The following is a 23,670-nucleotide window of genomic DNA, read 5'->3' on the forward strand; positions in this document are numbered from 1 at the left end:
TACCTTATTCAAGAATTCACTATTTGAATTTGTTGAATATTCATTTTAGTTCGCATACAAGGGACAACATTTACTGGTGCCTACAGGGAGAAAGCCAGATGCAACAGGCAACTGTTTATAATGTTTCTGCTGCATGGGAGCTACGGTTGCTGTGGGGAATAATTTCCAGTTATTCCATAAGGGTGCCTCTCCTTTAGGTGGCCAAGGAATTAGTGTTCATTACTTAGGTAAAGCAATTTATTACACTTGAACAATCTCACAATGTTTGCATATCTTTTAAAACAATGTGCGGTCTATTACACCTGTACCGTCACCATCTGCTGATGTGCTGTGCCTGTGTTTCATTACTGTCATTGTCATGGTGCATGAGGTGCAATAAATTTTCTACTGATTCTCATCAGTCATCTGAAAGGTCATTTGTAAACTACATTACATGTATCAAGTAAAGTATATGCCTTTGTCTTTTTTTTCTTTAGCCAGATGGACTCCATGCAACCTTTTACACTTCTTTTAGAAATGAAGAAATATTCAGTATTCCATTAAATAATCCAAGTTGTTGGTTTTTTCCAATTGTTTGCATTCAATTCAATTACAAAATGAATATTCATATACTGCTAGTGATCAGGCTTCATTAGAGATAGCAGAATAAACTTTAGACAAATCAGAACAAATAATCTCATAATCAGTCCGGGGGGACCTGAATATTTCCACTCTTAGTCTTTATTTTTGGCTCTGAGTAACCCCGTTTTATTTTTATCAATGAAATCTATTGAGGTGAATCGTCCGTACAAAAATATTATACTATTAGGAAGATTCATCTCAAAGCTAAAAATATAACACTATTAATAAAATAGTATTACAAAAATTACATAATTTACATACTGCGATTTTTACCGCAAATAATTACTGAAAAAATAGGTGCTTTCCTCAAGTAGTCTAGGCCTTCAGCAAGTGACTCCCGAAAAAAATGCCTGGCTACGGGCCAGCTCGTAATAAAGCTTGGTTTCTGCTTTACACAACATTTGTAGTTATGGAAGTGCAGCCAGAAGGAACCAGTTGAAGATGTCAAAAGGTTTCATCTTAGAATGCCTGGGAAAATGTGCAGTTTTTACTTATACACAGACTCAACATAGTACTGAAGCACCCACACGAAATGCACATTTGGCATCATGGTAAGAATACTACTTGAAGTGCCAAATGGAAACATAGCATCAAATTATGTGAGAGCTGCTGTTGCCATCTAAGCTGACTAGAATCACTTATCAGGGACTGGAATTCGGTTAATTGGGCAAGTAACTTATGCTACAAAGAATCAAGTAATCATGAAATAAATTATGGATGTGGTCTAAAAGCATTGGTCACAATTTCTCTGGCCATGCTATGCACAAATAGATCAAAACATAAATTAATGTTAATATAATAACATCCTAAGATTGAAATATTTACAGCTAAATCCAGCACAATATTTTGCCAATAGTTACAATATATGAAAACTCCCCCAGAAATAAACACTTTCCAAATTTTGACAGAGTCAGAGATGCTCATTCTGCCATTTGTTTACCACATTGCCAAAATTGGCCAGGCGAGCACATTTTTCTTAGAAATCTTTAAAATAACAAGTTACACAGCATTTCAACTTTTCTGCTAATGAAACAAAAATTTCATCCTTAAGAATAAACCTTAGTGCACAAGACACCACGGCTGTTTTCTTTTTTTATTTTGTTTCGTTACTCTACTGCTAAGAAAAGAATTCCTAATGTTATAAATGCTTGCACATTAGGAAATGCCTTGATTTCAATAACTCACCCTGCTACAATAGCGCACGAATCTTTCGTTCCAGAAAAACCGTGAAATGTTCACTTCTATTCATTTTGTGAGCAATTTCATGCATCAATCCCGCACCTACCTGTATGTCCATTTCTTATGTAAATGCAACTTCACCATGCGCATTAACAAGGCGATGAAAATTTTAATGTGTTAGCATTAGGAGTGTCAAAGTGGAAAAAAGTGTATATGTAGTGTGGAAAGTCGGTCATGTGGTAAAGGTATATAGGTATACAGTCAGCGACCGAAATTTCGGACCACCTAGGGCTCGCCATTCGATTTCTAGGATGCCATTCGCACCAAACTTTTTGTTATTGTGGCTGTTGCCGAATAACGCCAGCGCTGCCACCAAACTGTTGAGTGAAGTTAGAGCTTCAGAGATCCTCAAACAGGCTCAAATCTCTGAGGCTAGTAGGTCCGTCGCATCGCTATCACCATCGTCTTCCGGTTGCGTCGCCGTTTTTTATGCTTTGTTGTGTTGAATGTTGCATCAGTCGCCCTTCCGTGTTCATCGAGTGTGCTGCATTGTATTGCCTGTGTTAACTACGTTTTGACCACAAGGTTGTCGCTGCACTAGGCTACTCCGATGAACTTCGACAGCAGGTTGTATCGTGCGTATCTACAAGGAGCAGAGCATGGTGCCAACTCTGCATTCGCAGCTAGCGCCACGGATGAAGCGCTGCAAGTACAAGACGATCACAATGGCGCAGAAAGCTGCTGTCATACGGCTCGCACAGCGACTGAGAAATGTGCTACGGTCCAGAAGAAAAACCTCCGTCAAGGCACATACCCCCAACTTGAAGAGGCTCTGAATATCTAGCTAGGCACCCTGGTTACACAATGCATTCCCATATCTGGTGAGCCTGCTGAAGACAAAGGCCGAGACTCTCGCATTATGGATGGGAATCATAGGCTTCAAGTTCAGTGACGGCTGACTCCGCAACTATAAGAACCGATATGACTTCGTCCTTAAGAAAATGTGCAGCGAAAGTGGTAAAGTGGATAACACGTTGGTCGCGAATTACCGCACTGATAAGCTCCAGACCTTGCTCAGCTGCTACTTGCCGGACAAAGTCTTTAACTGTGACGAGACCGGACTGTTTTACAAGCTTCTACCAGGGAAGATGCTTGCTGTTTCTGGAGATCCTTGCCATGGTGGGAAGCATAGCAAGGAAAGGGTTACCATTCCTTTAGGCGCGAACATGTCTGGAACTGAAAAGCTACCGCTTTTGGTTTTAGGAAAGTCCTGAAACCCAAGATGCTTTAAAGGCATTCGAAGTGTGCACGTGTGGTACGAAGCGAACACTAAAGCCTGGATTACACAACAGTTTGAAGGCTACGTGTGCAGGCTGGATAAAAGGTTTGAGGCACAAAAGCGCAAGGTGCTGCTTTTTGTTGACAACTGCAGTGCCCATGGCCTAATCAATAATTTGAAGGCAATTGAAATTGAATTTTTACCACCAAACACCACGAGCGTCCTCCAGCCCATAGATCAGGGCATCACCAAGAACCTGAAAGTGTTGTACCGATCACACTTGCTATGTCACATGGTGCTGTGCACCGACATTGGCCAAATTTACAGTGCGGATTTGTTAGCTGTTCAAATTCTTGTCGATGCCTGGAAGGCACTGACTACAGGCACAATACACCGCTGTTTCCACCCCGCAGAATTTGTTGCTGGCGTTGAGTCGGGCAGCTCGAACGCAGGATTCTGCACCTGAACTGCCGGCTACTATGCCAGACATGAGCGGAGACGAGGTGGTTGAAGATCTGCGAAGCAGCAGCAAGCCGATTCCGCCCATAGTGTCCTGTGCCGAACTTATTGATGAGGACATTGTTAATCAAATACTAGCGCCCTTGGAAGACGACTCTGACTCTGAGGAGAGCGTACTGTGTTCCACGGGGCCATCGAATGGGGACCTTGCGCAAGCTCTCGCGGTGCTTTCGTCATGCTTCAGTGAGAACATGCCACTTGCCCAAATTCAAGCAGATTTGGTTCTACGTAAGCGGAATACCAATCAGCACTGCATTGAACGTTTTTTTCGGCCTCAGGTGCTGTAACAAGTAAATAAATGTGATTTCTTGATGAATTCGTTTTTTCGGACATTCGGTAGTTTGGACTGTTTTGCGATCCCCACGAAGTTCGAATTATCGGTCAGTGACTGTATATATATATGCATAGTATAGAAGTGGGCATTTTGATTATCTTGCAGCCTTGAACCCGCGTTCTCTCACATGCCGATCCGCTGGCAGCCGTAGCCACCACTGTAGCAATGCTAGGCCTAGCTGCTTCAACGTTCGCTGCCAAGCTTCCTGCTGTTTGGTGTCGTGTTTTTCATTGAAACAAGTCACTGTTGTCCGTAATGGTGCCGATTCCGCCTTTGTCATCCTCACCGATGGCTTCGAAGCACGGAAAGCACAGCTATTGTTAGGCTTTGCATAATGCTGGTTCCCAAAAGTTAGCTTCACCGCAACGTAACAGTGTTACATGGTGAAACATATGCAATGTACTGCATTGAAGCACACCAAGAGTAGAAAGGGGTCACTGTTCCGAGACACAGTATGTATTCCTTAATTATACGTGCGTGCAGCCGCTGTCTCCTGTCACAATATGAGCACCGATACGCCTAGTAGTTGTACTGGCAGGCCTTCAGAGCTATTTCAGACCTGCCTATGGCAATTTGAGCCCTTAGGGGCAGTAAAAGGCATGCATTCATGTTTTCTGACGTTTTCGCGGCTTCTAGGGTGTCTGAAAAATCAGACATTCACTTTACCTAAAAAACACCTGTCCAGACTCAACTAGTATACATGGCAGCTTACTGGGAAATGCTCTGTTATGGGAGAGTGACTATGGAATGTCTGTACTAGCTTTGCACCATAGAAGCTGCATGTTCAGAAATAGCTTTCTCATTGTAAAGATTACGCGTCCAAGTTTTTGTTTTTCCTTGACAGTAGGGTTAATCTTTGTTCAAAACAAAGCAAAAGTGCTGACCATATATTACAAGTCATGAGAGCTTCAATTGATAGCATCACCAGAACCAAATCAACATTTTCTTTTAGCTACAATTAGCGGCACATGCATTGATAGCTTTGTGAAAAATTAAGAAGAAACCCTGATATTACCATGTTCTCAAGGTTAATAGTTTCAATCCTGTAATTATGAACTACCTGCACGTGATGTCTCATTATGAACCCTGCTGACCTTATGATGTGAGAAATTTGGATTCATCGACATGTCCACACCTTCCAAATACTGCCCATGATTTGGAAACATACTTTTGCAAAAGTTGCAAAATTTTATCTTTGTGGTATCGGCCACTACAATGGAGGGTTTTGTGAATTGTGTATTAGACCAGATGCTTATGTATTAGCAATGAAGAACACCAAGAACGTAAAGAGAGGTGTAGGAGGCAGGGTAGAGCTAGCGTCGATCGTGGTCGGAAGGTTGACACGTTACGTGCCATTATTAAAAAAAGTGTGCCTAATGCCATAAAAATGCAATGAGCAACTCCAAGCGCACCATGCTCATACTAGGCACATGCTGAGCGTAGACATGACACCTTTACGAGGTGTGCAAGAGTCATGATGCTTATTATGAGCATTTATTAAAAGCCGGCAACTCACCGACTCCACTTCGTGATTTTTGATGTTCAGCAGGACCATAGCTAAATGATTCATTCCACAACACAATTTCTAAGTGGAGCTCACCAGTACAGTTAGCCAAGAATTTGAACGTGTTATTCAAGTGTTGAGTTGAATGCAACCTTGTTGGTATGGCACAGAAACCTGTGTTTGGTGCAAAAACCTTGCGACAAGCAAACAAAAAGATACAAGCATCAACTTTTTTTGGTGAACTCAAGGTGCTGTGCTAAAAACTAGTTTCTGAGTCATTCAACTCTTTTGTGTGGAAAAGATGCCCTAAAACTGGGTTTGCACTACTGAGCGTGGTTGAGACTGCTGGGGCTCTTAAGCAAGTGTTCGCTCAAGGTCCAAGGGTATTGAAGAAGTCTTGGAAAAGCTGCATTTGGCAGAGTATGGTCATTAGAGATCATACAGGAGTCGAGTGAAATGCTGTGTATCCAGAGAACATTCAAAACTGCTAGTTAGCCTAAAAGCTACTAAAAAAAGGCAAATGCTTGGCAATGGCCGATACTGTATAGCATACTAAGTTTTGCAGAGCAAGCACTTAACACAAGACTCTTACTATGAGTTGAGCACAATATGTTTCTTTCTAGCAAAGATTCCACTAAAACGATGTTCAAAACCTGCTAGAATACACCGGGTATTTTTGTGAGTCAGTTATAATTTGCTGGAAAAAGTTTCACTGTAAACCTACTATACACCACAAGTTGACAGTTGTTGAAATTTGTAACGAAACCAAACAGCCAAATTTCCCCGAAATCTAGCAGGAAATCCACTGAAATGGCATAAAAGAAGAGCAATCAGTAATAATCATTTGTCCAGGTCAACATAGAAACAGCTAAAGCCAACATTGCAAATTGCCATACTTAATTGGTGTACAGAAATGAAAGACACTTTAGGAATTCAGTTCATCAGCATTCATTTGTAATCTTCGTAACCAGTGAGCAAGTTGATAAACAGAGCATCAAACCACTTATTGTACCTCAGCCTTTTCTGCTCATTTCATAAGAAAGAATGGAATGCATCAAGAGCACTCATTAAATTATCATAGACACAGCATTCAATCAAAATCATCGTCATCATACATGTATCTTGATGTCCACTACAGGACGAAGGCCTCTCCCAGTGATCTCCAATTACCTCTGTCTTGCGATAGCTGATTCCAACTTTCGCCTGCAAGTTTCCTAATTTCATTACCCCACCTAATTTTCTGCCATCCTCGACTGCGCTTCTCTTCCCTTGGCACCCATTCTGTAACTCTAATGGTACACCGGTTATCTGCCCTACGCATTACATTACATCAAAATTACACGTGTCTGCAAATTCCTCCTTGTTCCTAACAATAATGATATATGACACATGTCAAAACTGCTGCGTGTTTGTAGGTTTCAAAGTTCCATGGTGAGAATGAGACCGTCAAAACAGTAAAAGTATTTCAGAGCAATTATTGTAAATCAACAGGCTACTAATGTTCGATAAAGCACTGTGAAAACGAACACATATGCTACACTTAGTACTTATGTGATCAACACAATCCCAACAAACAACACAGTCAGGAACATGGGATAGTTGACGACGAGACACTATTTCACAGTTCGCACATAAATAACTGCACATCACCGGATATTCCACTGAGAGAAGGCATCACACATCATACGACGTGGTGTCGAGATTCTTGGGTGCAGAATCGCAAGGGAACAGCCACAGGAAGGGGGTCCCTACAAACAGATGATGAAACATGAAACCATTGTGGCCAGGAACTAGACAAAACAAACGCAAAGTTATTTTGAATAAAGAGTAGACAACCATAAATATCTGTCAAATCTAATACTAATTCAGTTATAGTTCAATACTAATGCAGTCATGTTGACTCTGAAGTCTGTGCCTACATTACATTCATATATTATTGTGCATGAGCAATATAACATCAAACGAACATCTGCATGTCTTTTGAAGAGACAGCAAGAATACAGTCTATGCCTCCAATCACCTTCAATATAAATAAACTAACAGTGCTGACAAAATAATCCCCTGAAGCCAAGTGCACCACCTATGGGAGCCTTGAATTGCTGCCCCCATTGCACTCCATGAAATCAGTACCAGTTATTAAAATCTTTTGTATCACTACAGGCCGAGTTTCATAAACAAGAGCACACAAGGTCAAACACATGCCCCAAGAAGAAGTCCTGTTTTTATTACCCGTGTGGTGGCCAAGGCACTTCTAATCATGTTTCGAAACTGGAAACTACACATTTAGGCAAGAAGCCTAGATATTGAGACAGCGAATTTGAGAAGGCCTTTTAGCCGATTTGATTTGCAAATGTCATCTGCTGCAGCATTCTGCACCTAAAAACTGTGGAAGTTGATGTTATGCAAAGCATTTTACACGTAGTTGGCTATGCAGCATCGTCTAAGGTTCTTAAAAGAGTTGCCAACGTGTTTGTGTGTCTGTGTGACACAAGCAAGACGATGACGACGATAAAATGACGGCAACAGCATAACGACAGTTTTGTTGTTACTCTGGAGAAGTAACGTTATGACCTTCCATTACGACCTGGGTTGATCATGAATGCAGTACAATGACGCACAGCATTCGCACAGAAGCATGCGTGCACACACGGTCTTCGTAGCGTTATCTGCTATAAAGAAAGTACTGGAGAATGCGGGCCGATCCCGACGGTGGGTGCAGTCTAACACAGCATCTCAAAGTGCTAGCTGCCACAAGGCAAGAATGAGAGAACCTGGCACTCTCTCGCTCGTGACGCACGAAAGAGACAGTGGTAAGTCTGTGACTAAATAGAAACTGGCACGCACACATGCTCCTGCTACGTGACATGTCGCCTGTGCCAGTCATCTCAAAAGTCTAGTTGGCATGAGCGTGAGAGAGGCATGTGTGCTATCATGGCCTAACGATTAGAGCATGGGGATGCTGTGCTGGGAATTAGAGGTTCGATCCCATTATCGGCCACTAGAATTTTCGTTTTATTGAACAAGCTCAAACTAAGGCGAGACAGGAACCTACCTAGCTACCTAGAATCAGAATCACAATCAGAATCGGTTTTATTGAAAGTGAGTAAAAAGATTACAGCCTGTTAATATACAGAAGGAGGTCCCGAAGTCAGAGACTGCAATGGGACCTCCTTTACAATTTAAACATAATAAAGTACAGATTACAGCAGTTGTGACACATCGTGAACAATTTAAACATAATAAAATTAAAACATATTATTTACAATTTAAACATAATAAGGTACAGATTACAGGAGTTGTAGCACATTGTGAACAAAAACTACTTACAGATGCTAGCATAAATAGGTTAGTTAAAGAATTAAACATTCATAGATCTTAACGTTCATAGATAGTTTATAGATACCACTAAAGTGCCTGGGATGAGCCAATGAATGCTTCGCATTATAAAGTATTCATGCACCTGGCCTGCACAGTAGACATCACTACTTCTGCATTGTTTCACTGATTTCAAAAGAAACTTTGCTTTGTAGCCCAAATGCACTTCTGTTCTATCCTCCGATTCTCTTTCACATAAACCAAATATTATTTGATATTTCACATTCAAATTAATCAGCCATAACCTGTGTCAACATGCACAGTTGACTAGGAAACAAATGCGGCTACACACAGTGCCTTGTGTCTCGCACTGTTTCACGAGTAGTAGTATCACCCTCCAAACCGCAAGCTTCAACTGGTTAAAGGTGACCACTAAAAAGATTTGACCATGCTAAATTTAAGCAAAGTGTTGATTTAACTATTGTTTAACAAACATGAGTGCACTGCAAAAAATATGTCCTGATTGCATCTATTCGTAGGTTTAACCAAGCTCTTATAGCGCAACACTTTTAAAAATAAAAAAAAAATAATAATAAAGAAAACTAGATCATTGTCAGAAGTCCCAATAGTACAATTTTTTGGTGCGAGCTGTGTGATGGAGCCCTTCACAAATGTTTGTTGCAAAATGTACTGGAATCGCTATTTGGCTACCTATGAAGCACTATGAGCCACAGAATATAAAGAAGTCATGTCACTTCTGCTCATCATAACAAATTTAAAACATGCAATTGAGCAATCATAAGTTAAGTTACACAAATATAGCACTGTGGTTTGTTTAAATGACAAAGGACTAGCAGTTAGTCCTAATAGTATAGTAAATAGTATAGACTACATTCCTAGGTTTTTTTTTTAGGCGAATAGCTTTCCTTGGCTCTTTCAGTCATTCTTGTGGTTGGTCGGTGGTCGAACTCGGCAAAAAAAAAAATGTTCTCTCTCTCTCTCACTTGCTCGTACGTTCAGACTATTCGTTTATGTTGACAATCATCATCGATGGTTTCTGTTTTTTTTTCTCCAGAGAAATCAATTTAAGAAGATTACAGAACAAAACAAGCACTTAATGCACTCACCACGACCACAAACTTCGCTCATAAGAGCCATTTTTGGCTTTCTTGCTCGGAAAGGTCCTTTCTTCTGTATTTGCTCGACAGCAGTTTCATCGGAAAGAATTGCCTGGAACTGAGAGATTGTAGCTGTTAAAACAAATTCCAAATTCAGCACATCTGAATAGTTCTGATAAACAATCTTTCATTTTTACTGCCCAAGAGTAACAAATGTCCCATTTCAAAGCAAAGACATTCACTGGTGCCTTATATATGGCCAGTTCTCATTCGAAGATTTGGATGCAGACAGCACAGGAAGATCTGCAAGATAAGCCCCAAAACCCTCATCATGACAGCTTTCTGATGAAGTGCGGCAAGAAAAAAAAGCTGATCAGAAACTCCCTGCAAGCACACAAACACACAGCTTGAACCTCTTCCCAAGGCATACGGACTCCATTTCTGTTTGTCGATGACTCATGTTGTTTAAAGGGGTCCTTAACCACTTTTACCGAAGTTGGGAAATGCATTAGAAGTTAAAATAGACTATTTCAGAAATACTTTGCCACAAAAAGTGCTTCAATGCATTCAGCAGACGTGGATTTAAGGGCAATCAAACATCCCCTAAGCGGTGCTTCCGCGCCTTTTTCAACGACTTGCACTGCAAAGGCTACGGCGTAGTAGGGCATGCCCACAATGCTCCGCTAACTGAACGTCACTATAGCGCACAATTCAAATTTGGTTTTGGATGTTCATGTAGACACCACTACTTCCGATGCGCCAAACGCGGTTGTCCTCAGTGAGCTGCAGTGCACTCAGCCAGAGAACTGGCCGCAGCACACCGTGGCAACCACGGTATCTACGCCACATAGCAGTCCACTGCTACATGCAACTGTAGTGCGTATGTGCAGCGTTTCCTTTGTGCACGACATATGAGCACATGCTGCCACTCATATGCAACAGTATGGCCGTGCTACGTGGTACGGACTGGCTTTGTCCTGCACCAGCTTGACCGCCAAATCCAACTTGCACATTTGAAGCGCTATCAATAGCCCAATACGAAGCGAAGTCTGCCAAGGCATCTAGTCAGGAGCGGCCAAGAGTGACCACCCTCTGGCAAGCGTGCGTGTGGTCTGACTAAGTTTCACGCGGTGCGAAGCTAGGTGACTGTTCAAAACTAGTTGAAATTAACAAGAACTGATGGCTACGACACCGACAAACAGAGTGGCGAAAGCTTAATTCCTACGCAGGCGGCCGCGGCCGAGTGTGAGTAGATGATAGTTTGCTCTTCCGGAAGTACCTAATTATTATCGAAATTCAAAGCACGTTTTCACTTACTTCAGCCTGTTTATTAAACCGCATTAATAAATATACACAGTAACAATAGGAAGAAGCGCACTGATCCAAATACCCTTCTTGATTGATGTCAGCTATTGGCAAATAGCAGCCGCATATGGGAATCTGCTATATTACAAAATAAAACGTCCAGAGACGAGAGAGGAGCAGGCTTCTGTTTAAAAAAAAAGCATTTGAGAAAAAAGCAACCTCACGCTCCGCTTGTCAGCTCCACGCACTGCGCACGACTGCAAAATTTGGCTGATACACAGCAGCGTATGCTATCCGCTGACTTTCTTTTTTCACCAAGCCCAAGGATGGTTCAGGACCTCTTTATTGCGCTAAAGCAACCCCTGAGCCATGACGACGACACGGTGGAGGGCTGGAATGTATCACAATAATTTTGGCCACATGGAGTTCTTCAAGGTGCACTAAAATCATGGAACACAAGCGCTTTTCCATTCTGCCTCCATCAAACTGTGGCCACCAAGACCAGGAGTCAAACCTACAAGCTCGCATTCTCAGCATGAGGATACCATAGTCCAGTGAGCTACTGCCACAAGTATGCATTTGTCAGATGGTGACAGCTTCCCAGTTTCCTTTGGTCAAGAAAGAGTGGCAATGCTGTACAGTCAAACACAATTATATGGAGCCAGGCTTGCACTCTACATCGAACTTGCAAAACTTAGCAGCATTCATGTAAAATAAATCTTTTAAAGACTGTTTTCTGTCTTTTTTTGTGCATATTCTTTGTGAACATGCTTTAGCACATAACCAGGAGGTAGGGTAGGATACAACACATAACCAAACACCGAGCTGTAGATTGTACCAGGTTGCTACATTACTTACACGTACTGATGCAAAAATTAGGCCACCATGGGGTGTTTCAGTACCGCAGCTTTTTCAGCAGCCTTGTTTTATCAATTATAATGGACTGATCATAAATTCATAAAAGTTTGTTATACCCGGGTTCGGATATATCAAATTACATAGTGTTACAAACTCTTTTGAGCACACAAACCATTTCCTTATAACCGGGTTCGACTGTATTCACAACAGCTTCACTTTTGTGCTTGCAGCCATCAAAGAAAATGAGCCCTTACAGCCATGTAGTTTTAGCTGATCCCTTGCCTACATTCCAAGTTTACTAATATGTTTCATGTTAACTGTACCCGCTTCCTATTACTCTCCTTTCCTTTATATAGTAACACCTAAGACACAGTTTTCACCGTCAAATACATGCGAGAGATTGACTATAGCAGCATTGTGTTTTGAGTGACACTGCTAAGATAAGCCTTCCCCAGAAGTGGGGTAGCAGGTTGCCTAACCTTGTTACATTTATATCGTCAAACTTCTATCTCTCACAAGGCCATAGCACTGATACAAGGAATAATTACTTTCTCATAAATGTAGGGATCAGCAAGAACAAAAAAGAGCTTCCTTATTTTTATGTATAATCTTATTTACCCATATTGTTACTATTGTAATGACCTATGTTTGGACATTACAATAGTAACCTATGTTTGGACCTCCCCAAGTGTAGGGTAGCCAACCGGGCACGTCCTTGGTTAACCTCCCTACCTTTCCCTCTTCGTTTCACTCTCTCTCTCTCACCTATGTTTGGATATATTGTTGCAGCTATAGATATATAGTATATTTTTACTCTGTCAATTACTACAATAACGATGCAAAATGTGTAGTTTTATTATTGTCCACCTCACTCCCCTTATGTATGGTCCACTCAAAGGTCTTTAATGTAAATTTATTATGATAATGATGAAATTCTGGCTTTAATGAAATTATGAATGGATGATACAACACCAAAATTAGCTCAGAATTTTGCATACCAACTGAATATTAGCTGTTTCAGCTACGACTAACTAGTTCTTAAAAATTGTGCAGAAAAGATACAGCTATATTTTTTGTGTGTGTGGCACCCCACTGGCCACAGGAAACAAGAAAAATTAGTAATAATCTCCAATTATCTCTTTGATTGGCTAATATAAGTGAAAAAACTTTAAATAATCTACTCAAGAAAATCTTGCAATTGTGTAACTGAAGCTAGTTGGTGCTCAAGGTATGTAGCCTCAGTTCTCAAGACTAGCACAAGTTTTGAGATACGTCTCCACAAACTTGTGACACAAAACGAATTGATTTTAATTTCGCATACTTTTTGTAGCATGTGACACAGCAAAAAAAAAAAAAAAAACCTAATGAATTATGTGGAATGCATCACAGACGTAAAAGAACTTCACTGGCATACCTGAGATACGTGCATTACAATATTGACGAAATAATGATTTTCATGGCATCTAAAAAAATATTTGTATAATGCAATATTCAGATAATTCAGAAACAACAATTGCAACACGTAAGTGACGACAAGACATTCTTGATTATTTATAGGGGGTAACTTTTAGTTGAAGAAGTCCTTGATAGGCTTTCTGAACCTTTATTCCCTCGACGTCAACTGAGTAGACAGTTTTAGAATGCGTAAAGCTTCACTCTCATTTCTTCATACTATATGTTGCCAGCAGTCGCTGCACACTGCAATGGGAACTTTTCAAGTGCTAAGGTCTCCACCAGTATCATGGAAGATCAAAATTTTCTATGCTGAATTTACAGCTGTACACCACAGCTGTACACTCCTCTATTCTAAGAGGTCTCACGGCTGCTCAGAAATTTATATTCTCCATTGCTCTACGTACTGGGTAAAGCAGACAGTACACACAAGACAGGCCTTGCACAGGAACACCAGCTTTCAATTAGAAGTACATTATATGGACATACGCATGCACTGATGGGCTCGCATGTTTGAGTGAGAGCTTCAAGATATCAAAATCCTGGGAAAAAGCAAAGACTGCACTACAAGAAGGCTGGTAAAAGCATTTTTCACTAAGATGTCTGCGAAACCTGTTTGTCTCTATGACAGTGAGGAAAAATTTTATTGTGGCGTGATACGACGTCACAGGCTTCAGCACTTCTATACTAAGGTTTTCATTATAAATATTACACATAAGGTCCATGTCATCCACGAATTTTCTTTTCTTGATAAAAGGGCACATTTATGAGTAGGAAACACTGCAACAGCAAGAAGACTAATTCTAACATTTAGTCAAAGAGTGCGGCACCATTTTCATTTGCCTCAGGAACTAATGTTCAGCATGTCTCATACTAATTACTGGCTCAAAGTTGGTTCTTACCTGGTCACACATGATTGCAATCACAAAAATCCCGAAAAGAATGCTTTCCACCAGGAGGCAGACGGAATGAATCCTGTTACATACAATGACAAAAGAGGAGGACACATAAGATAACACACCCACCAGCAGTCTGCTTTGTATGCACTCACTCATCATGAATCACAACACATAATGTGCAAACTTTATATAAGTTTCACCATAATAAGGTTGATTATTAGAACAAAAAATAAAGGTCAATTCTTTTCAATCTTGCGCTGAAACCTATGGGCCGCTAGGTCAGAGTGCAGGTAGCGGATTTCAAAGTATTTTCTTGTGTTTGGGCCATTGTGGTTAGGCAAAAGTTCTTGAAACTAGCCAAGTTCAGTGTTATCTATCTTCTTTCAGTGTCTATCTTCTTTACAAAGAGCAGATTAATTAAGCCTGAGCAGACACCATCAGAATCCATGACATCATGGCGAGCTGGTGCAGGAACTTCAAGATGGCAGCACCACCAGTCTTTCATTCTCGCACCTCTTCAGACTCTCCTCCTCTCACAGTAAGCGAGGCTTTTTTTTTGTGGTATTTTAGTACATTGTAATTCATTAATACTGCTTGAATAATTTTCTCTTTAGTGTCCCCTATAACATCAAAGCCACAGCAGATCAACATCACATTCCAGTGATGATGAACGAACATTACATTTTCAAACTTTTCCCCACTGTACGGACCCAATGCTGCAACCTAAGGCAATTTAGGCAGCAAATGTACTGGTACACAAAAGTATTGCATTTAGTAGAAAGTAACTGTTGCTGTGCAGCTGGCACTGCACAGTTGCATCAATGTACTTTTGCACATGTTCCAGTCATCTGCAGGTCACTGATAACATACAGGAAACATAGCTAGTTGCTAAAATATACTTTTTTTTTTTTGCCAAGGTTCCTATACGATTTTCTCGGAAAGGCTGGGTGTGGTGACACTTGCACTGCAACAGGGTGCAGGTGTACTCTTTGGTCTCACAATCTGTTTGAACAGGCTCTTGGATTCAGTCAAGGCAAATATATATATGTGTGCAAAGAGCTCAGCAGTGTCCATGACAGCAAGCTTTGAAAGTCAAAATCACATCCAACGCTTGCAGTACACAAAAGCATGGCTTTCGAGATTGGCTTTAGTTGCTCCGAGGAAGCTATTCTTGGGGGTGGAATTTCATATTGTAACCCATTAGTGCTGCCGAAGTGCTGTATGGTTTAATTGTGATAAAAAAAATTTAATCTAAATTTTCTGCAACGCAGAACGCACTACAATTTTGTCAGCCTGCTGTGGGACACATTCAGTTTAACATAATTCAAGATCAAAAATATTGTTTCTTTGCCCTTTAATACATGAGCACTACTGCACGCTGCACCCATCGAAACGCAACTGCCTTTGGCAAGAAAACAAACCTTACAATCAGCACCATGAAGCCATAGCCAGTGAGCCACCATGGCATGTTAATTTAATAAAAAGAAAGCATTGCATTTGTTAGGTCTTATACCTTATGCTCTACCACTGCCTGCGACAGTGAGAAAATGAAACTGCCCAGTAGAATGTGCCACTGGTTTGTAACAACAGTGCACTACTATTATTGAAATTAACTGTTGGTGGCTGAAAGGCAAGTCAACGTAGTACACTCATATTACAAAGGCATTAGTGCTTTACCATCTGAGTTTTCCAACAAAAGGTAAATTTTTTAAACTGCTTTTATTGGGGTAGAATTGTTACACATAAGGACCTCATATTCAGCATATGCGAGTGAACAGCCAGAACTGATGTAAACGGCCAAGTCTTAAGAACAACAAAAGCACAAAAAATTATGTTACGAACTATGCAAGATGCAATGGACTGGAGATGCAACATTAACTCTTTCAGGTGCCAATTAATTTTGTCCAATGAAAGTTTAGTTCCACCCCATTTACTGCCATCTTCAGAATCATTTAAATATTTAACACGTATCACAGCAGCACAGATTAGGAATTTTCAAGACGCCAGCGAGTCTTGCCAAGTTTAAAGAATGTGGACTCCATGCAAGAATTCTCTACAGTAATGTCAGATAAAATAACATCAACTATTCCACGTCTAGCATACTTGGAATGCACCTATCCAACCACTTGAAATATTTGGCTCTTATCACAGTTTGTTCGACTGCGATAAATGTTAGCAAACATCTCCTTATTACAAAAAACAAATATGATACTTACACTCGGTTTTGCTTGTAAGCAGGGCTATGAACACAGTTTGCACATTCCAGGTTCCATGACACAGCCACTAACACAATTATGTACAAGCACCCCAGCCCTGTGAAGTGCAAGCACAAGAATAAATACGCATTACATAAGTATGGTAATTTTAAAGTGAAGGACACACATCAAGAATGGACACAAATGGTTGCCCTTACCAACATACAGGAGAAACTGAATAAAATACTTCTGGTTCTGTTCTCCAACACAGTTGTTGATCCTGTGAACACAAAATTAAGGATGATGAAATATCATTGCAAGGACTGAAAGAATGAATGGATTCTCCCCTCATATTTTAAGCAGTATGAAAAAAAAAATCTAGAAATTAATGTCCTCATTTCAGAGTTTTCATAGACATGTGATGTCACACCTTTCAAATGCAGTTACAGCCAAACATTTTTATAAAGTGTTTTGAACCTACAAAATCCTTTATTACACAGCTTGCTTTCTCATAAAGGACGAGCCCAGTACTGCACGCAATACAGCAGGCTAAGCCAACTCTGCGAAAGAAAGCTTTACTAAACCGGAATTGGAGAAATACTTAGTGAAAGAAATTAACAACATGCCAGCCCACTCACTGCGGGGAGAAAGGCAGTGCTGGCAAGCCCTCACTGAAGTTTATCATTTTGTATGGTTCCGAATTATTCGCTGTAAAATTGCCCGCTGTGCACACAAAATTCATCGGTATGCTTGCCCTTGAGTTCACAGAGTTCGCCAGTGTTGGTTTCCATAATGCGTTCCTACAGCTCACTTACTTGGCTCTGCCACCAAGAGGGAGTGAGAAGATCGCTGGGCCTAGATTTGTTTTATTTGCCGGCAGGCTATGATCATGCCGCTCATTAAAGTACTAGGGCATTTGGTCCGCTAATATTTCTTTTCTTTTTTGTTCAGCATAGGGACAGGGCTATTGGAGCCACTGTGAAGTCCAGACATTCCCATGTGGTCCTTGTTGTGGTGTCAAGTCAGCACTCTCTATTGTGCACTGCAGCATAATAGTGGCTGCGGAAGGCCGTGGCAATGCCGCTCTGTGCGTTCGTTGTAAAACAACAAATTTGCTGTCAGGTACGCCTGAATTCCTTCATTGTAGTGGTACACAGAGTAGAGGTGTTGGCAATGCGTATAAATACGAATTCGGCCAATAGATGTGGAATCTCTCATCATACAGGTCACTTCATTGTAGAAGTGGTTTTTGTAGAGGTTTTCTACTATTTCAAGCATCAAGGGAGCTGACACTTATTGAATTCGCCTATGGCTCCCATATTTCCTATAGCACTGTAAATTTTTCTCGGAGAAATTAATAAAATGCTGCAACAAAAGGCACATATGAAGTCAGCAATGTTTAACACACCAAGGACAATGGTGGATCCATCCTGCGAATGCATCGTTGGCATATTCTGCAGTGATGTGCGCGTGGCGGTCTGTATGTTTCACAGCGAGAGCATATCGTCCAGTCGCCCTGCCCAGTGAGAAAAAAGGAAAGCTGAGAACACATGTTAGCACGAAAACAAGCATGACAACCATACAGAAGTGATGAATGTTTGAAAGTACATTTTTTCTTTACAATGGCTTCCGAAATGACTCCTTATAAGTTTCGTGTCTTGTGCAGAAAAAGGCACAATAGCTCTACTCAATGTCACAGGGCATAATTCATGAGCCAACAACAACTACACTACTTTGTTAAGTTAGCGTTAAGTGAACATAAGAACTAGTGTGCTCTTCTGATGGTGGCAAGCAATAGTAATATCTTTGGCAGGAGCTATGGCAAGCAGGGTACTGTATGTCATTATTTTTTGCTAGTATGGGCAAACATGAAATAGGCGAGTAATAAAAAAATATACTCGTGATGAATTCTTGGTAATGTTGCCTTGCTGGAATCTTTGTCATAATTCAAAGAGGTGGTGTTAGCTAACATATTCATGCAGTGTATACTCAAGGCCCCAGGGAAAACAAATTATGGTATAGTTCTCTAGCTGCAACCCTCACCTTGTCATCTATAGGCTTGTTAGCCCTCAACGCATCCGAGAAATCTAGGTTCGTCTGAGGTAGAGGGACTGTTCCTGGGTCTGAGAATACTGCCCTCGTGTGCGCCATCAGCGTCAGGAACACGATGATGTTGAAGCACACCACATTAAATGCGCCCCAGAGGCTGTAAGAGAATTTCACGTATCAAGTAACAAATAAAACCACAACAGAACACGAGGACGATTATCAGACTACACCTCAATCGGGCAGAGATTCAGCACGGTTTAGCGGTGCCGTTATCAAGCGGTCATGACCATAAAGAACCCGCGGGCTGAATGCATGAATCACAGTAGCGTATTCAAACAGATTTCGTTGTTAAAAAAACGGTACTCCGCGATCGCTACACATGTGCCGAGAATAAACCTTGTGGTAGAGTTTATTTAACTATATAGATGCAGAATGGGCGACTGTGATCAAAAGTGTCAGATGAATTTCATGCACTGTCAAGTGACATATGCACCGATCTAACAATTCAACTTCGCTCATACGTAATGCATTTCAAGGATATTGTCATTTTATGCTCAAGATCGGCACATCTGCACCAATTTTCGAGGTGTTACGTCAAGCTGCCATAAACATAAAGTTGATTTCGTTAGTTTCATGTCCGATTCTGTAAGCGTCGAGTCACGCTCACGTCGTCGGTACAAAAATTGTGAGGCCAAGGTTTCCATACGTACCTTGTGTACATCGTCGGAATGACCATCCACTCGACAATGGCATAATCAGCGTAAATAATTGATCCATAAGTGGAACACACGCAAAGCAAGCCACAGATATCGTAACGCCACACTACCATCGTTATGAAGGCAACATGTCAACACCTTCAGCTGCTTTATGAAAGAGACATATTTCTATTAAGCGGTTCGTTAACACCCCTAAATCTTCAACGATATGCTTGTGTTTCTAACGATTCCACTTGTTTCTCACGATCATCGTAACAATGCAAAGCTCGTCGCCAATTTATGACACCTACGAACCTACGTATCGCCCAAATTCGCGTCGTTAAAGCGGTTGCGCCCCCTGGCTTTGTTGCTCACAAACGCCCACTTATAGTTCTAGTTTCCGGCGCACGTTGAACTTGAGCGCTGCAACGACGTTTAGTAGTTTCGGTTTCGGACCCTGTGTTTCTCGCACAGAGGTTTCATGTGGGTAGGATGGCTAGAATTCTAGCCACCCTAATGTGGGCACTTCGTCTGTTATTCTATATTGTATATTCAGTATTGCATTTACATTTATGCGCTTAATGACTCATAGGTCTAGATACCGGATTTTTAGGCACTAAAGGCACGATAGGGGCCGTAACAGGCACTATAAAATTGTTCACCAGCAGAAATTCCCCATATTTATCTGAGCGTACTCAACTCCCTGCCAAGAACCGCTCCCCTGGGCTACCGGCACACGAAGGGCCGGTTTTTTTTTTTTTTTTTTTTTTTGTCGTTCCACAACCTGCAGCCAACTCGTCTAATATATTTGTTTTGACACAATGCATAAGCAGGTAGTGTATATTTAACAGCCGAACTTTTCTGCTTACAATGACGTATGAAGTGCACAAAGCACGAAAAACACAAAATATACCAACCTAGACAACGCAAAGGCATCCTCAGTAAGTCTCTTTGATGTCGGCATAAGGACATTCCTACATGTTCTGCACTAATCCTAAAAGGCTCCTGATCAGTTCCATTTGTCCGTCCCAAGTATATGTTGATAACATACCAGGTACACAATTGGAGGACCATTTTCGGATGATGTCAGGACATGTTCTAAGCCACTGCTTGACACTCTAATTAGAGGGCAATTCATTATTTACAAATTCGTCCTGCAGTGGACATAAATAGGCTGCTGCTGCTGCTGCTGATGATGATGATGATGATGATGATGATGATGATGATGATGATGATGATGATGATGATGATGATGATGATGATGATGATGATGATGATGCATGACGCAGCTTGGATATGAGAACCCATATTGCAAGGCTCCGTTTTGATATTTGTGCGCTTTCAGGTGCTCTGAAATCTCAGAAATTTTGCATCTTTTTTTCTTGCCACCATTACAAAGCAGTTCGGTATCAAACGAACTACCTCATGTGCAGCACCACCTATGCACTTACAATAGCAGAGCCTTCGAGATCTGCTTTTGCTACTTCAAGAGATTAACCGTCGATCGGTGGAGTGGAAGGATAAGTCCAGCAGTCGAAGTGTTTAAAATTCATCGTGGGCATGGTGCTGTGGCCGTCCTCAGTACGTCCATAAAAAGCTAGGACGTTCGGATCTATCCGGGACATCCACGAGATGTTTCGTGTTGTCCGGGTGTGGCATATATGATTAGGTAGAGCTGTGATTCTAAGCACGTATGAAATTGTAAGCAAGGCTTTTCGGTGCTCCAAACAGGCTTCGTTACTGTCGGCATATAGGCTTTCTAATGGTGAGGTCCTGTACGCACCAGTTGCTAAGCGCAGCCCCTGGTTGTGTGTGGGATCAAGACGTTTGATGTACGACTGCCTTGCTGACCCGTAAACTATGCAACCGTAGTCAAGATTGCTGCGCACGACAGAGCGGTAAATACGCAACAGGCATGTTCGGTCGGCGCCCCAAAACTAAACTTCATCACCCACATTAACAGCGTAAAAAACTAAGGCAAACAAAGCGCTTAACATCCTGAAGGTCCTATCACGTAAGGTAGTCGGAAGTCCAGTAAACTATTGGGCCTGTACCTAGTGTAACGAAGTTTTCTTATGAGCTTTTTCTGTGATACCCTATCGAATGCTTTCGAAAAATCGAGAAGGATGAAGTCTGTTTGTCTCTGTTGATCGATACTAAATGATATGTCGTGGGTTAGTTTCAGTAGTTGAGTTACAGTAGCTAGAAAGCTCTCCGCAAAAGTAAGGTTGGTATGGTGATATGATGCCCTAATTTTCAAGAAAAGATGTTACATGTTTAAGTATGATGTCTTTAAGAAGTTTGCACATGGTACTCGCAAGCGAAATTGGCCGAAAGTTGGACGGGTCGTTTTTGCTGCCTAATTTATGTGCTGGGACAACCTTTGCTGATTTCCAATCCTCTTGAAGAAGAGACGATGATAATGACTTCTTAAATATAGCACCAAGCTACTTCGCCGTCAATTCTGTGTATTGTTTAAAAAAAAAAAGCGTTTTGTATTTTGTTGGGGCCTGACCCTTTTCTCGTGTCCACGTTTCGGATGGTCAGAGGGCTTAGTCTGTTATTAAAGGTGACGTCGATGTGAAGTAGTTTCCCATCGTCAGTTGTGAAGATAGAACAAAAAAAAAAGTTATTTAGTGAATTAGCGTTATCTCTGATAGTTTCGGGCGACACTAGGGGATCACTCGATGCCTTAGGTTTCATGTAGCTCAAGAACATGCTCGGGTAATTTCTTAGGAACCCTTTAAGTGTGTTTGAGTAAAAGTTTGACCATGCTGCCTTTATTTTAAATTTCATGTATTGGATAGCTAGGGTAAGATTACTACGTGAGGAAGGCTTAGGTGCAACTTTCATCGACTTAGACGCTTGACCTTAAGTTTGGCATAAATGATATCACGTGAAATGCAGAGGTTATGCTTCCTCCTTTATTTAATTTAATTCTGCACTAGGTGCCATTTTATAACTTATAGTGTTCATTTTTTTTTAAGCCACTAGTGCCTATTATCTTTTATCAAACGTTGATACACTTTTGTTTCAAACTTGGTTCAGCATCTCAAACATTAAAATAGGGATCCTACAAAAGTAGATAACTGTGTTTCAACCTTATTAAAAGTACCCGGCAAAATTTTCGATTAATCAATTAATCGATGAAAACCGCTGCATCGGAAGCGATTAATCAATTAAAGGTTAAACTGACGAATGATTAATCGTTAATCGACAAAAATTAACCAACCATCCCTACACTATACATGGTCGAGTAGCCGTCGCAGGCCGTTTGTTAATTAGCTAATAATGTTTAATTATCTTTTTATTACTGGTTTGAACACCAGAACTTCAATGGCGTATATTGGAGGAGGTCGCCGCGGGAGGCAAAATCAATTTACTTGATTTTAATAACGCCATCCGTGGTTCAGATATCCACCGACAAATATTCGCCTTCTGTAAACTCCGATACCGAAAAAGGGCGAGCAAACAGCGCTGGAATCACCACCCACGTTATTCTCGGCACTTTCACGATGTAGAGCAGCTCGCACCGATGACCTGCTGAGGCACCCGATCCGTCGTCGTCAAACAGTTAAGTAGTTTAGGATGTAGCGTTTTATGAATTCATATGTTTTGCGTAGAAATCAACTGAACCGATTTTAATCGCAATTAAGTAATCGATGAAAGGCTCACAATAAAAACACATATCCATAAAATTTCTTCCTAGATAGTTGCCTAGAAGAGGACATGCGTACAAAAACGTTTCACGAGAAAGATGTTTTCATACGAACGTCCTGATTATATGAACGAGTAGAAAGGAAGCGAAGGCGCCCGATTTTGATTTGCATAGCACGCGGAATACGAAGACGTGTGTTCGTATCCCAAATCCGACCAGTTGTTTTTTTTTTTTTATCCACTTTCATGTTCATTTATTTATAATTTCTTTGTTTCAATTGAGAACTCCAAGTAATTTCCGCTAAGTTGTACTTCGTGTCATGGCTTGTTGGCTTCTCAGACTTTATGTGTTTATATATATATATATATATATATTATATATATATATATATATATATATATATATATAGAGAGAGAGAGAGAGAGAGAGAGAGAGTAGAGAGGGGGTTCAGAAGGTTGCACCCCCTCTTGAAAATGAGAACTATGGCCTATCATCTATTGCGATAAGATGACAAGAAAAACCAGAGTTCTGGAAGCATGTTGAAAGACACGGTAAAAACGTATATATCTGTGCCCCCACTCGTGCTTGGTGATGTCATTGTTCGTGACGGCGCCGGTAAATCAGAATGCTTCAACGACTATTTCAGCTTTGTTTTCATGCCTGACTTATCATCTGATGCTCGTGCGACGA

The 23,670-nt window shown here is 41.0% G+C and overlaps 1 pseudogene; it reads right to left on the reverse strand.

Annotated features, from left to right (window-relative positions):
- Positions 1-612: 612 nt before the first annotated feature.
- Positions 613-19,653, reverse strand: LOC119455947 (palmitoyltransferase ZDHHC3-like; annotated as a pseudogene).
- Positions 19,654-23,670: the final 4,017 nt, after the last annotated feature.

This window comes from Dermacentor silvarum, chromosome 6 (genome assembly GCF_013339745.2).
Source record: "Dermacentor silvarum isolate Dsil-2018 chromosome 6, BIME_Dsil_1.4, whole genome shotgun sequence".
Lineage (NCBI taxonomy): Eukaryota > Metazoa > Arthropoda > Arachnida > Ixodida > Ixodidae > Dermacentor > Dermacentor silvarum.